Source organism: Hyla sarda, unplaced genomic scaffold, assembly GCF_029499605.1.
Source record: "Hyla sarda isolate aHylSar1 unplaced genomic scaffold, aHylSar1.hap1 scaffold_379, whole genome shotgun sequence".
Lineage (NCBI taxonomy): Eukaryota > Metazoa > Chordata > Amphibia > Anura > Hylidae > Hyla > Hyla sarda.
The window spans coordinates 207,621-219,739 of record NW_026610398.1 but is presented as its reverse complement, the minus strand read 5'-3'; the positions used below and the strand labels follow the sequence as shown (position 1 = coordinate 219,739).

Sequence of the window (12,119 nt, the reverse complement as noted above, 5' to 3'; positions counted from 1 at the left end):
ATGGTATGGGTTTAGGTTCTGCTGTGTGTACTGGTGGTTGACTGCCCCCCAGCCCAGAGTGTGCATGGAAAATTGTCTGGCAGCCTCCCTGACAGCAAGCAGTGATAGTGCCCATGAAGGGGACCTTGTTGGGCCCGCCCCTTTCACGGTTATCGCTTCTCGGCCTTTTGGCTAAGATCAAGTGTAGTATCTGTTCTTATCAGTTTAATATCTGATACGTCCCCTATCTGGGGACCATATATTAAATGGATTTTTGAGAACGGGGGCCGATTTCGAAGCTTGCTTCCGTCGCCCTATGCATTGACCCGATATGGCAGTATCTTCGGGTACAGTGCACCACCCCCTTACAGGGTTAAAAAGAAAGATTCCTACTTTCATTGCTACCTGCTTGCTGGCTAGCCAGCTAGCCAGCCCTGTGGGCCTTGCTGCTGCTGCTGCTGCAGCCAAAAAACAAAAGGTGGTGCTGCTGCTGCTTCTGCTGCTTCTGCTTGTGTCTGGCCGCTGTTGGAGCGTCCAGGCACAGGACTTCTGCTGCTGCTGACTAAATGGCCTCCTTAATTGGATCATTTGAGTAGCCAGCACACCTGTGCAGGTAGGGCATGACATGATAGGCAGCTGCCTTGATAGCGGGTGGGTGCTGAATGTTCCTAATTGACAAAATAAGATTAATGCTTATGAAGAAATATAAAATCTCATCCCTTCCCCAATATCGCGCCACACCCCTACCCCTTAATTCCCTGGTTGAACTTGATGGACATATGTCTTTTTTCGACCGTACTAACTATGTAACTATGTAACATAACATGGGGGGGTCTCCTGGCTGTTCACACAGGTGTGTCATTGCTGTACATTGACCATGCATTGCTTCTGTGGTATTGCAAAGGCAAAGACAAATGCTTCCAGCCATCCATTGCACTAATGGATTGGTCATCAGCTGGCTGTCTATGTCCCGCATCAATATAGACCAAAGTACAGAGGGTTAGGCTATGCTATAGTGCACCTACCTGATGCATCAGAAGGTGCGAGGCCCTTGCTAAATTCTGTGCACAGACTTTGAGATCTATGCTTTAGACTGTATCTAAACCTGCTCCAACATGGACTGACATTCTGGCCTACTTTCAGCCGATGCGACTTGTCTGTCGCTGAACAGTCGCTTTTTATGTATTCAGCACCTATGTATAATGTTGTAAAAATGCTCTAGAAGCTAAAGTCGCAGAAATGTCACACATATTTGGCCTGCAACTTTCTGTGCGACAAATTCAGACAGGAAAAATCAGTATAAATCCTTAGAAAATTATCCCCCAGTGTCTCCATCTGCTGGCGGTATTGAATAAGCATTGCTGCACTGATGGGGTATGCATTAGACGAAAAAAAAGAAGAAAAAGAAGAATAATACGCCCAGAAAAGAGGCGAAAAGGAGAAAAACGTAAAAAAACGTGAAAAAAAAGTAAGAGGAAGAGAAGGGAAAAAAAGGTGGAAATGGGTTTAAAAGTGATTTCGGCGGAGAAATATATATATATATATATATATATATATATATATATACGCGCACACACACACATATATATAAACGTATTCTCCGTTGAGATATTGCAGCCGCTGCTGTGTCCAGGCCCAGGAGCCTTAGCACTGTGCTGTGATGTCACTCAATACCACTGACATCACTAGGTGTAAACAACATCTCTCCTTTGCTGTGTATGTGACTATGGAGCTGTTTGGTGATGTCGTCTATTATGGCCTTCATAGAAGCAACAGGAGATTGTTGCATCCATCTAGAACCCTCAGAACTACAGTGCTATGATGTCACTCACTTCCACAGGCCTTGCAGAGTGTAAACAACAACAACCCAGCTTTGTTGTGTATGTAACCATAGGGATTGTGATGTCACCTAGAACCTTCACAGCAGCGACAGCTTTATGAGGAGCATCAGCACTGCTCTGCCTGAGCAGAACCATCACCGCCATAGGTTGTCAAATAACCCGGATTTAACCCACACAGGTAAGTCCAATGGGGTGCAGGCATGTCCTCTATGCTTACAGCTTCCCGTGGGTGTTGGTTTGATACCGTTTGGGGACAGCCAAGGAGGCATCTGCAGGCAACAAAGGTAGGTGTGTGCTTGTGTGTGTGTTTCCTATGCAGATCCTAAGCCCAGTGTCACATGCAAGTAGGAGGAGTAAGAAGGGTTCCTGGCAAATCCGGGTTATGGATTGCATTTAAAAAGGCCCCGTGGGAGTGCAATGGGCCCCTGTCTTGCTGCTTAGCAATAATGGTATGGGTTTAGGTTCTGCTGTGTGTACTGGTGGTTGACTGCCCCCCAGCCCAGAGTGTGCATGGAAAATTGTCTGGCAGCCTCCCTGACAGCAAGCAGTGATAGTGCCCATGAAGGGGACCTTGTTGGGCCCGCCCCTTTCACTGTTATCGCTTCTCGGCCTTTTGGCTAAGATCAAGTGTAGTATCTGTTCTTATCAGTTTAATATCTGATACGTCCCCTATCTGGGGACCATATATTAAATGGATTTTTGAGAACGGGGGCCGATTTCGAAGCTTGCTTCCGTCGCCCTATGCATTGACCCGATATGGCAGTATCTTCGGGTACAGTGCACCACCCCCTTACAGGGTTAAAAAGAAAGATTCCTACTTTCATTGCTACCTGCTTGCTGGCTAGCCAGCTAGCCAGCCCTGTGGGCCTTGCTGCTGCTGCTGCTGCTGCTGCAGCCAAAAAACAAAAGGTGGTGCTGCTGCTGCTTCTGCTGCTTCTGCTTGTGTCTGGCCGCTGTTGGAGCGTCCAGGCACAGGACTTCTGCTGCTGCTGACTAAATGGCCTCCTTAATTGGATCATTTGAGTAGCCAGCACACCTGTGCAGGTAGGGCATGACATGATAGGCAGCTGCCTTGATAGCGGGTGGGTGCTGAATGTTCCTAATTGACAAAATAAGATTAATGCTTATGAAGAAATATAAAATCTCATCCCTTCCCCAATATCGCGCCACACCCCTACCCCTTAATTCCCTGGTTGAACTTGATGGACATATGTCTTTTTTCGACCGTACTAACTATGTAACTATGTAACATAACATGGGGGGGTCTCCTGGCTGTTCACACAGGTGTGTCATTGCTGTACATTGACCATGCATTGCTTCTGTGGTATTGCAAAGGCAAAGACAAATGCTTCCAGCCATCCATTGCACTAATGGATTGGTCATCAGCTGGCTGTCTATGTCCCGCATCAATATAGACCAAAGTACAGAGGGTTAGGCTATGCTATAGTGCACCTACCTGATGCATCAGAAGGTGCGAGGCCCTTGCTAAATTCTGTGCACAGACTTTGAGATCTATGCTTTAGACTGTATCTAAACCTGCTCCAACATGGACTGACATTCTGGCCTACTTTCAGCCGATGCGACTTGTCTGTCGCTGAACAGTCGCTTTTTATGTATTCAGCACCTATGTATAATGTTGTAAAAATGCTCTAGAAGCTAAAGTCGCAGAAATGTCACACATATTTGGCCTGCAACTTTCTGTGCGACAAATTCAGACAGGAAAAATCAGTATAAATCCTTAGAAAATTATCCCCCAGTGTCTCCATCTGCTGGCGGTATTGAATAAGCATTGCTGCACTGATGGGGTATGCATTAGACGAAAAAAAAGAAGAAAAAGAAGAATAATACGCCCAGAAAAGAGGCGAAAAGGAGAAAAACGTAAAAAAACGTGAAAAAAAAGTAAGAGGAAGAGAAGGGAAAAAAAGGTGGAAATGGGTTTAAAAGTGATTTCGGCGGAGAAATATATATATATATATATATATATATATATATATACGCGCACACACACACATATATATAAACGTATTCTCCGTTGAGATATTGCAGCCGCTGCTGTGTCCAGGCCCAGGAGCCTTAGCACTGTGCTGTGATGTCACTCAATACCACTGACATCACTAGGTGTAAACAACATCTCTCCTTTGCTGTGTATGTGACTATGGAGCTGTTTGGTGATGTCGTCTATTATGGCCTTCATAGAAGCAACAGGAGATTGTTGCATCCATCTAGAACCCTCAGAACTACAGTGCTATGATGTCACTCACTTCCACAGGCCTTGCAGAGTGTAAACAACAACAACCCAGCTTTGTTGTGTATGTAACCATAGGGATTGTGATGTCACCTAGAACCTTCACAGCAGCGACAGCTTTATGAGGAGCATCAGCACTGCTCTGCCTGAGCAGAACCATCACCGCCATAGGTTGTCAAATAACCCGGATTTAACCCACACAGGTAAGTCCAATGGGGTGCAGGCATGTCCTCTATGCTTACAGCTTCCCGTGGGTGTTGGTTTGATACCGTTTGGGGACAGCCAAGGAGGCATCTGCAGGCAACAAAGGTAGGTGTGTGCTTGTGTGTGTGTTTCCTATGCAGATCCTAAGCCCAGTGTCACATGCAAGTAGGAGGAGTAAGAAGGGTTCCTGGCAAATCCGGGTTATGGATTGCATTTAAAAAGGCCCCGTGGGAGTGCAATGGGCCCCTGTCTTGCTGCTTAGCAATAATGGTATGGGTTTAGGTTCTGCTGTGTGTACTGGTGGTTGACTGCCCCCCAGCCCAGAGTGTGCATGGAAAATTGTCTGGCAGCCTCCCTGACAGCAAGCAGTGATAGTGCCCATGAAGGGGACCTTGTTGGGCCCGCCCCTTTCACGGTTATCGCTTCTCGGCCTTTTGGCTAAGATCAAGTGTAGTAATACAGGAGATCTGGTCAGAAGGTACTCGGGTACCCCTCTCCTCGGCCTTGTGGGATCGCCCAGGTTTATTGCCTGGGCTTCACCCACTTGTTGCTATTGGGGAGAGGGCCTAGTCCCAGGGTAACGAGTAGCGATCGCCTCTCAAGACCTTCGGGTGGAGAGAGGTTAGAACCATGGATGATGATCCGGATCCAGGTTCTGTGCCGGCATACGCAAGGATCAAAAACACCGTGAGAGTCATTCTCACGGATGATACCAAAAGGGCGGACGATTTGAAATTCGTAGTAGAGGACGTGCTCGGAGGAGTTTTCGGAATACAGAAGGGCGAGATATTGGCAATCCAGGACTACCCGAAGCGTAAAATTTTTGATGTGACGTTCACACAAAATGGCATCCACAGAGATTTTGTTACCAGAGCTGCTGCGAGTAAAGACAAAAAGCTTCAGGGTGTCCGGATTATTGAGCACGTTCTAGACGATATTAAGCTGGTGGTAGTAAAGATGTATTCCCCTTTCGCCAACCTACACGATGTTGAGTTGTTTTTACAAGTCTATTTTAGTAAGGTTGAGTGCAGAGGAAAAATCATGAACAGCTGTGGCATCTGGACATCTAAGTGGAGATTTCAGGTTACATGCAAAAAAGATGACAGATTGCCAGGGGGAATACAACTACCACCAGCTCGTTTTAAAATAAATAATATGTGTGGCGACCTCTTTTATGCGGGGATGCCAAGCTACTGCAGGAAGTGTCACAGATATGGACACACAAAAGAAAACTGTGAAAGTACATGCAAAAAATGTGGTAGCACACAGCACGAGACAGAGAAATGCACAAGAGGAGGGAGGTGCAATTTCTGTCAACAATTTGGTCACCTTTTCTCCTCTTGTCCCCACAGACATAGGACGGAGCAGCAGTGGCAACCCTGGAGGCAGCAAGGACAGCAACCGGGACACCAGCCGAGGCAAGCAGAGCCAGTGATTACCCCCCCACAAGAGGTAAGCGGTGAGATGGAGAAGGAGAAAGACCCCCCTCAGGCAAAAGGAGGGGACCCTAAAGAGCAGAGGATGGCCAAAAAACGTGCAAGTGGTGAAAAAACTGGCCCCCAGGAGCATGCTGGGTTAAGAGAGGAGCGGACGGCGGCCGAATCCGCTCCTCAGCAACCTCTGGCTCAGGGTCCCCCTGAGAGCGATGATCCGGGTGGAGAGGTGAAGGTTAAAAGGCGGAGGGGCTCCAGAAGACTCTATTCGGAGGCGGTCCAGGGGGAGCCGATGGAAGTACCTGCGGATGCAGGGAACCCAAGTGACGTTCCTCCACAGGTCCCCATAGGGGATACCCCCCCTCCTCCCTGCCAGGAGGAGGTTTCAGGGGTGACCGTCTCTGAGGTACCAGAGACGGAACTAAGTGAACACCCGACCCCTATGGAGGGGCAAGAGGTGGAAGAACCCAATGAGTCTGGAGCCCTGATTGCCAGGATGCCCGAGAACAACTATGCCTCAATCATGATGGAGGAGGGGGGTCGGCTGAGTGATGGTGCCTCCTCTCCTGCTTCCTCTATGCGTACAGTTGAGTCAGATTTTGGGGGGTATGAGGCTTCGGAGGGGGAATCAGAGGTGTAAGACATTTTCTTGTACATTCCCATGGCTGAGTTGTCCGGTCTGTCCTTGAACGTGAGAAGTGTGAGCGCCAGAGTAAGAAGGGTTGCCCTATTTAATTACTTGTCGGTTTTTGCTGCTTCCGTCCTTTTCCTGCAGGAATGTGGCATCCCGCACAGATTAAATTATAAAGAATATGAAGATGATTGGGTGCACGGTCCATCAGTCTGGTCTGGATCAAATGAGTCCAGATCAGCAGGGGTCGCCATACTTTTTAAAGGGAACGTTTTAATTGAGAGTTTTAACGAAATTTTACCAGGCAGAATTTTATTGGTCAGCGCTTTTATTAATGGTATTAAATGGCAGTTTTTAAATTTTTATGGTTCTCCTGATAAGAATGAAAGAATAAAAATGTTGGAGATTTTACCCCTTTTTATTAACAATTCTAGTCCTCTTGTTTTATCAGGTGATTTTAATTGTATTTTAAGGGGAGAACGCCGTTTTTCGAACGCAGTGAGTAGGAACTACGATAAGACGTCTTTTATGTTAAAAAACTTGATTTTAGATTTTAATCTCACTGATGTTTTTAAAAAATGTAATTTTAACGTACCAGAGGAAGACGGTGTTACCTGGAGCAATGCAAGCTGTAGCTCCAGGATAGATTTTATTTTTTGTTCTTATCAAGTACTGCCTTTTAACTGTGATCTTTTTACCAATGTTTTTTCTGACCATAAATTATTGTATTTTAAAGTTAAAAGTGATTTTAAAAGGAGAACTGGTAGGAATGCCTGGAAGTTAAACGTGTCCCTTTTAGAAGATCCGCAGGTTTTATCAGATTTTATCACCTTTTACAAGGAATGCAGACGAGTAAAAGACCCCAACACTCCCACCAGTATCTGGTGGGAAAAAATGAAACTAAAAATAAAAGAATTTTTTATCCGTGTTGGGGTTAGGAAAGCTAAAGAAAAACGTGAATTTTATAATATCCTAAATACTCGTCTGCAAACCCTGTACAAATTCAGAGCACATGGGATGGAGGTGGAGAAGGAGGTACATGATCTTAAAAAAGAAATAACTAAGTGCCTGGAGCAGAAAGGAAAAGAAATTATCTTTAGGTCTCGAATACAGCATCTTGAGGAAAACGAGACCTGCTCCAGGTATTTTTTTAAGAAAATACATGAAAATAGAAGGTTAATAGAAAACATTGAAGGAGTGAATGATGTACAGGGTATTTTAAAAAAGGTGCAAGAGTTTTATGCGGATCTTTTTAATGTAAAACACATTGATGAATGTTTTATGAATGACTCGTTAAAGGAGATCACCAATTTTTTAGATCCTGTCTCACAGTCTTTTTTATTGCAGAATATTTCAGAGCAGGAGATTTTAGAGACCGTCAAGAGTTTTAAAACAGGTAAAGTGCCTGGGCCGGATGGTATACCCATTGAATTTTATGTTACTTTTTATGGTATTTTAAAAGAAGATTTGTTCTCCCTTTTTACGGAAGTCTTTAAGTCTAAAATCCTCCCAGGCTCATGGAAGAAGGGTGATGTCTCCCTGCTATTCAAAAAGGGAGACCGGTCGGAACTCAAAAACTGGAGACCAATCACCCTTCTGAACTGCGACTATAAAATAATGGCGAAACTGTGTGCTAACCGCTTAAAGAACGTAATCCATAAAATAATTCATACAAACCAAGTCTGTGGGGTGCCTGGGAGGAGTTTATGGGAGAACCTAAACCTTTTAAAGGATGTAATTAGCGACACCAAATTAAGAAAAGGAAAGCTGGCGGTTTTATCCATAGATTTTGAAAAAGCTTTCGACAGGGTGTCACATTTTTATCTTTTTAAGGTTTTAGAGAAAATGGGTATACCTGATGGCTTTTTATTGTCTCTTAGAGCTTTTTATGATAACTGTACTAGTAAAATTTTAGTAAATGGTTTTAAGACACAGGGCGTGATTTTAAATTCCGGAGTGAAGCAGGGGTGTCCCTTGTCCCCACTACTCTTCATTTGCGCAATAGAGCCTCTTTTATGTACAATACGAAAGGATAAGCAGATCCATGGAGTCCCCCTGCCAGGAGGAGGGGGACTAGAGGCGAAGGTAGTGGGGTACATGGACGATGTTGCGGTGTTTTGCAGGGACACCCCATCGCTTCAGAAGACGCTAAAACAGATTCAATATTTTAATTGTGCCTCCGGTTTTAAAGTCAATTTTAACAAAAGTAACATTTTAAACATAGGCGGAATGCCTTTGTATGATGTGCCCGTCCCTGTGTCTGAGTCGGTGCAGATTTTAGGTGTCTCCTTTGACGAGTCTAATAATGGTTTTAATAGCTGGGACTTGGTGGCTCAAAAAATAAATAAGAAAATATGTATGTGGAACATGCGAGAACTTACAATGGAAGGGAAGGTTTTAATTACAAAAATGGTGCTTTTACCTATTTTATTGTATTTAAGTCTGGTTTTCCCACCCCCCGAAATGGTTCTAAAGAAAATAACAAAAGCTTGTTTTACTTTCTTTTGGAGTTCTAAGAGCGAAAAATTAAAGAGACAAATTGTGATAAAACCGAACTCCAGGGGCGGTAAGGATTTTCCAGATTTTAAAGCTTTCCTTTTAATAAAGTTTTTTAGCATGTGTTTTACTACTGTTTTTAAAGATAGCTACTGGTCTTATTTTGTTCGTTTTAATACTGGTTATTTTATGCGGAGGAACGGCTGGTTTTCTACAGTTTTAAGTTGCCCTTATTCTTTGAATTTACCCCCTCAATACATGATTTTAGGAAAAATTTTAAACTTATATAATTTTAAAGGTAAAAGTGTTCAGGATCTGTGCAATAGCAAAAAACTACTAAAGGAAATAAAAGAAACCAGTACCGTGACTCCCATCAAAAATTTTAACGAACAGAAGTGTATACAGATTTGGAAGATGTTGAGTATTAATTATCTTTTTAATTCACAGAAGGACCTGGCCTGGAGCTGCGCACACGAGTGTCTTCCATGCCGGGCATTCCAGCACCGAAGAGGATTATCCAACTCTGCAACCTGCCCGAGGGAGGGATGCCGACAAGTGGAGACCGTGCACCATCTAATATGGACTTGTTTTTACTCGCAGAAAATATGGACAAAGATACTCCCTCTGGTAAAAAGGATAACTGGACTAAAAGACTTAAATATTGCAGTGGTTTTTTATGGTTGCCTGGAATGCCCAACACGGACTCAAGAGACTATTGCATGGAAGATCATAAACTGTGTGAAGGCAGCTCTGTGGAAGGCCAGGAATATTTTATTGTTCAAGCATGAGGTTTTATCTGTGAAGGACATTTTATCTATCTGTTTTTATGAAATGTACCAGTACTATCTTTTAGACAAGAAGAGATTTCCGCTTTTATCTAGAAAATGGTTTTTAAAAGAATGGAATTCTATCTTGTAAAGCCACCAAGTGCCCATTTTATGTTTTAATATGTTGTAAATATGTTATTTATATGTAACTGTATTTATTGACATATTTGCACAACTTTGTTAACATTATTTAATTTTTAATAAAGTTGCCCCCGTAAGGGTAGTCAAGTTAAAAAAAATCTGTTCTTATCAGTTTAATATCTGATACGTCCCCTATCTGGGGACCATATATTAAATGGATTTTTGAGAACGGGGGCCGATTTCGAAGCTTGCTTCCGTCGCCCTATGCATTGACCCGATATGGCAGTATCTTCGGGTACAGTGCACCACCCCCTTACAGGGTTAAAAAGAAAGATTCCTACTTTCATTGCTACCTGCTTGCTGGCTAGCCAGCTAGCCAGCCCTGTGGGCCTTGCTGCTGCTGCTGCTGCTGCAGCCAAAAAACAAAAGGTGGTGCTGCTGCTGCTTCTGCTGCTTCTGCTTGTGTCTGGCCGCTGTTGGAGCGTCCAGGCACAGGACTTCTGCTGCTGCTGACTAAATGGCCTCCTTAATTGGATCATTTGAGTAGCCAGCACACCTGTGCAGGTAGGGCATGACATGATAGGCAGCTGCCTTGATAGCGGGTGGGTGCTGAATGTTCCTAATTGACAAAATAAGATTAATGCTTATGAAGAAATATAAAATCTCATCCCTTCCCCAATATCGCGCCACACCCCTACCCCTTAATTCCCTGGTTGAACTTGATGGACATATGTCTTTTTTCGACCGTACTAACTATGTAACTATGTAACATAACATGGGGGGGTCTCCTGGCTGTTCACACAGGTGTGTCATTGCTGTACATTGACCATGCATTGCTTCTGTGGTATTGCAAAGGCAAAGACAAATGCTTCCAGCCATCCATTGCACTAATGGATTGGTCATCAGCTGGCTGTCTATGTCCCGCATCAATATAGACCAAAGTACAGAGGGTTAGGCTATGCTATAGTGCACCTACCTGATGCATCAGAAGGTGCGAGGCCCTTGCTAAATTCTGTGCACAGACTTTGAGATCTATGCTTTAGACTGTATCTAAACCTGCTCCAACATGGACTGACATTCTGGCCTACTTTCAGCCGATGCGACTTGTCTGTCGCTGAACAGTCGCTTTTTATGTATTCAGCACCTATGTATAATGTTGTAAAAATGCTCTAGAAGCTAAAGTCGCAGAAATGTCACACATATTTGGCCTGCAACTTTCTGTGCGACAAATTCAGACAGGAAAAATCAGTATAAATCCTTAGAAAATTATCCCCCAGTGTCTCCATCTGCTGGCGGTATTGAATAAGCATTGCTGCACTGATGGGGTATGCATTAGACGAAAAAAAAGAAGAAAAAGAAGAATAATACGCCCAGAAAAGAGGCGAAAAGGAGAAAAACGTAAAAAAACGTGAAAAAAAAGTAAGAGGAAGAGAAGGGAAAAAAAGGTGGAAATGGGTTTAAAAGTGATTTCGGCGGAGAAATATATATATATATATATATATATATATATATATATATATATATATATATACGCGCACACACACACATATATATAAACGTATTCTCCGTTGAGATATTGCAGCCGCTGCTGTGTCCAGGCCCAGGAGCCTTAGCACTGTGCTGTGATGTCACTCAATACCACTGACATCACTAGGTGTAAACAACATCTCTCCTTTGCTGTGTATGTGACTATGGAGCTGTTTGGTGATGTCGTCTATTATGGCCTTCATAGAAGCAACAGGAGATTGTTGCATCCATCTAGAACCCTCAGAACTACAGTGCTATGATGTCACTCACTTCCACAGGCCTTGCAGAGTGTAAACAACAACAACCCAGCTTTGTTGTGTATGTAACCATAGGGATTGTGATGTCACCTAGAACCTTCACAGCAGCGACAGCTTTATGAGGAGCATCAGCACTGCTCTGCCTGAGCAGAACCATCACCGCCATAGGTTGTCAAATAACCCGGATTTAACCCACACAGGTAAGTCCAATGGGGTGCAGGCATGTCCTCTATGCTTACAGCTTCCCGTGGGTGTTGGTTTGATACCGTTTGGGGACAGCCAAGGAGGCATCTGCAGGCAACAAAGGTAGGTGTGTGCTTGTGTGTGTGTTTCCTATGCAGATCCTAAGCCCAGTGTCACATGCAAGTAGGAGGAGTAAGAAGGGTTCCTGGCAAATCCGGGTTATGGATTGCATTTAAAAAGGCCCCGTGGGAGTGCAATGGGCCCCTGTCTTGCTGCTTAGCAATAATGGTATGGGTTTAGGTTCTGCTGTGTGTACTGGTGGTTGACTGCCCCCCAGCCCAGAGTGTGCATGGAAAATTGTCTGGCAGCCTCCCTGACAGCAAGCAGTGATAGTGCCCATGAAGGGGACCTTGTT

The 12,119-nt window shown here is 44.2% G+C and overlaps 3 non-coding genes and 1 pseudogene across 3 annotated transcripts; all 4 read left to right on the top strand.

Annotated features, from left to right (window-relative positions):
* Window positions 1-151: 151 nt before the first annotated feature.
* LOC130332479 (U2 spliceosomal RNA) lies at window positions 152-342 on the top strand. The gene has a single exon (XR_008875166.1). It is a non-coding gene; the product is annotated as a U2 spliceosomal RNA (small nuclear RNA).
* A 2,075-nt stretch (window positions 343-2,417) lies between these two features.
* Window positions 2,418-2,608, top strand: LOC130332478 (U2 spliceosomal RNA). Its single transcript, XR_008875165.1, has one exon. It is a non-coding gene; the product is annotated as a U2 spliceosomal RNA (small nuclear RNA).
* A 2,079-nt stretch (window positions 2,609-4,687) lies between these two features.
* Window positions 4,688-4,820, top strand: LOC130332530 (U2 spliceosomal RNA; annotated as a pseudogene).
* Window positions 4,821-9,858: 5,038 nt separating this feature from the next.
* LOC130332519 (U2 spliceosomal RNA) lies at window positions 9,859-10,048 on the top strand. Its single transcript, XR_008875202.1, has one exon. It is a non-coding gene; the product is annotated as a U2 spliceosomal RNA (small nuclear RNA).
* Window positions 10,049-12,119: the final 2,071 nt, after the last annotated feature.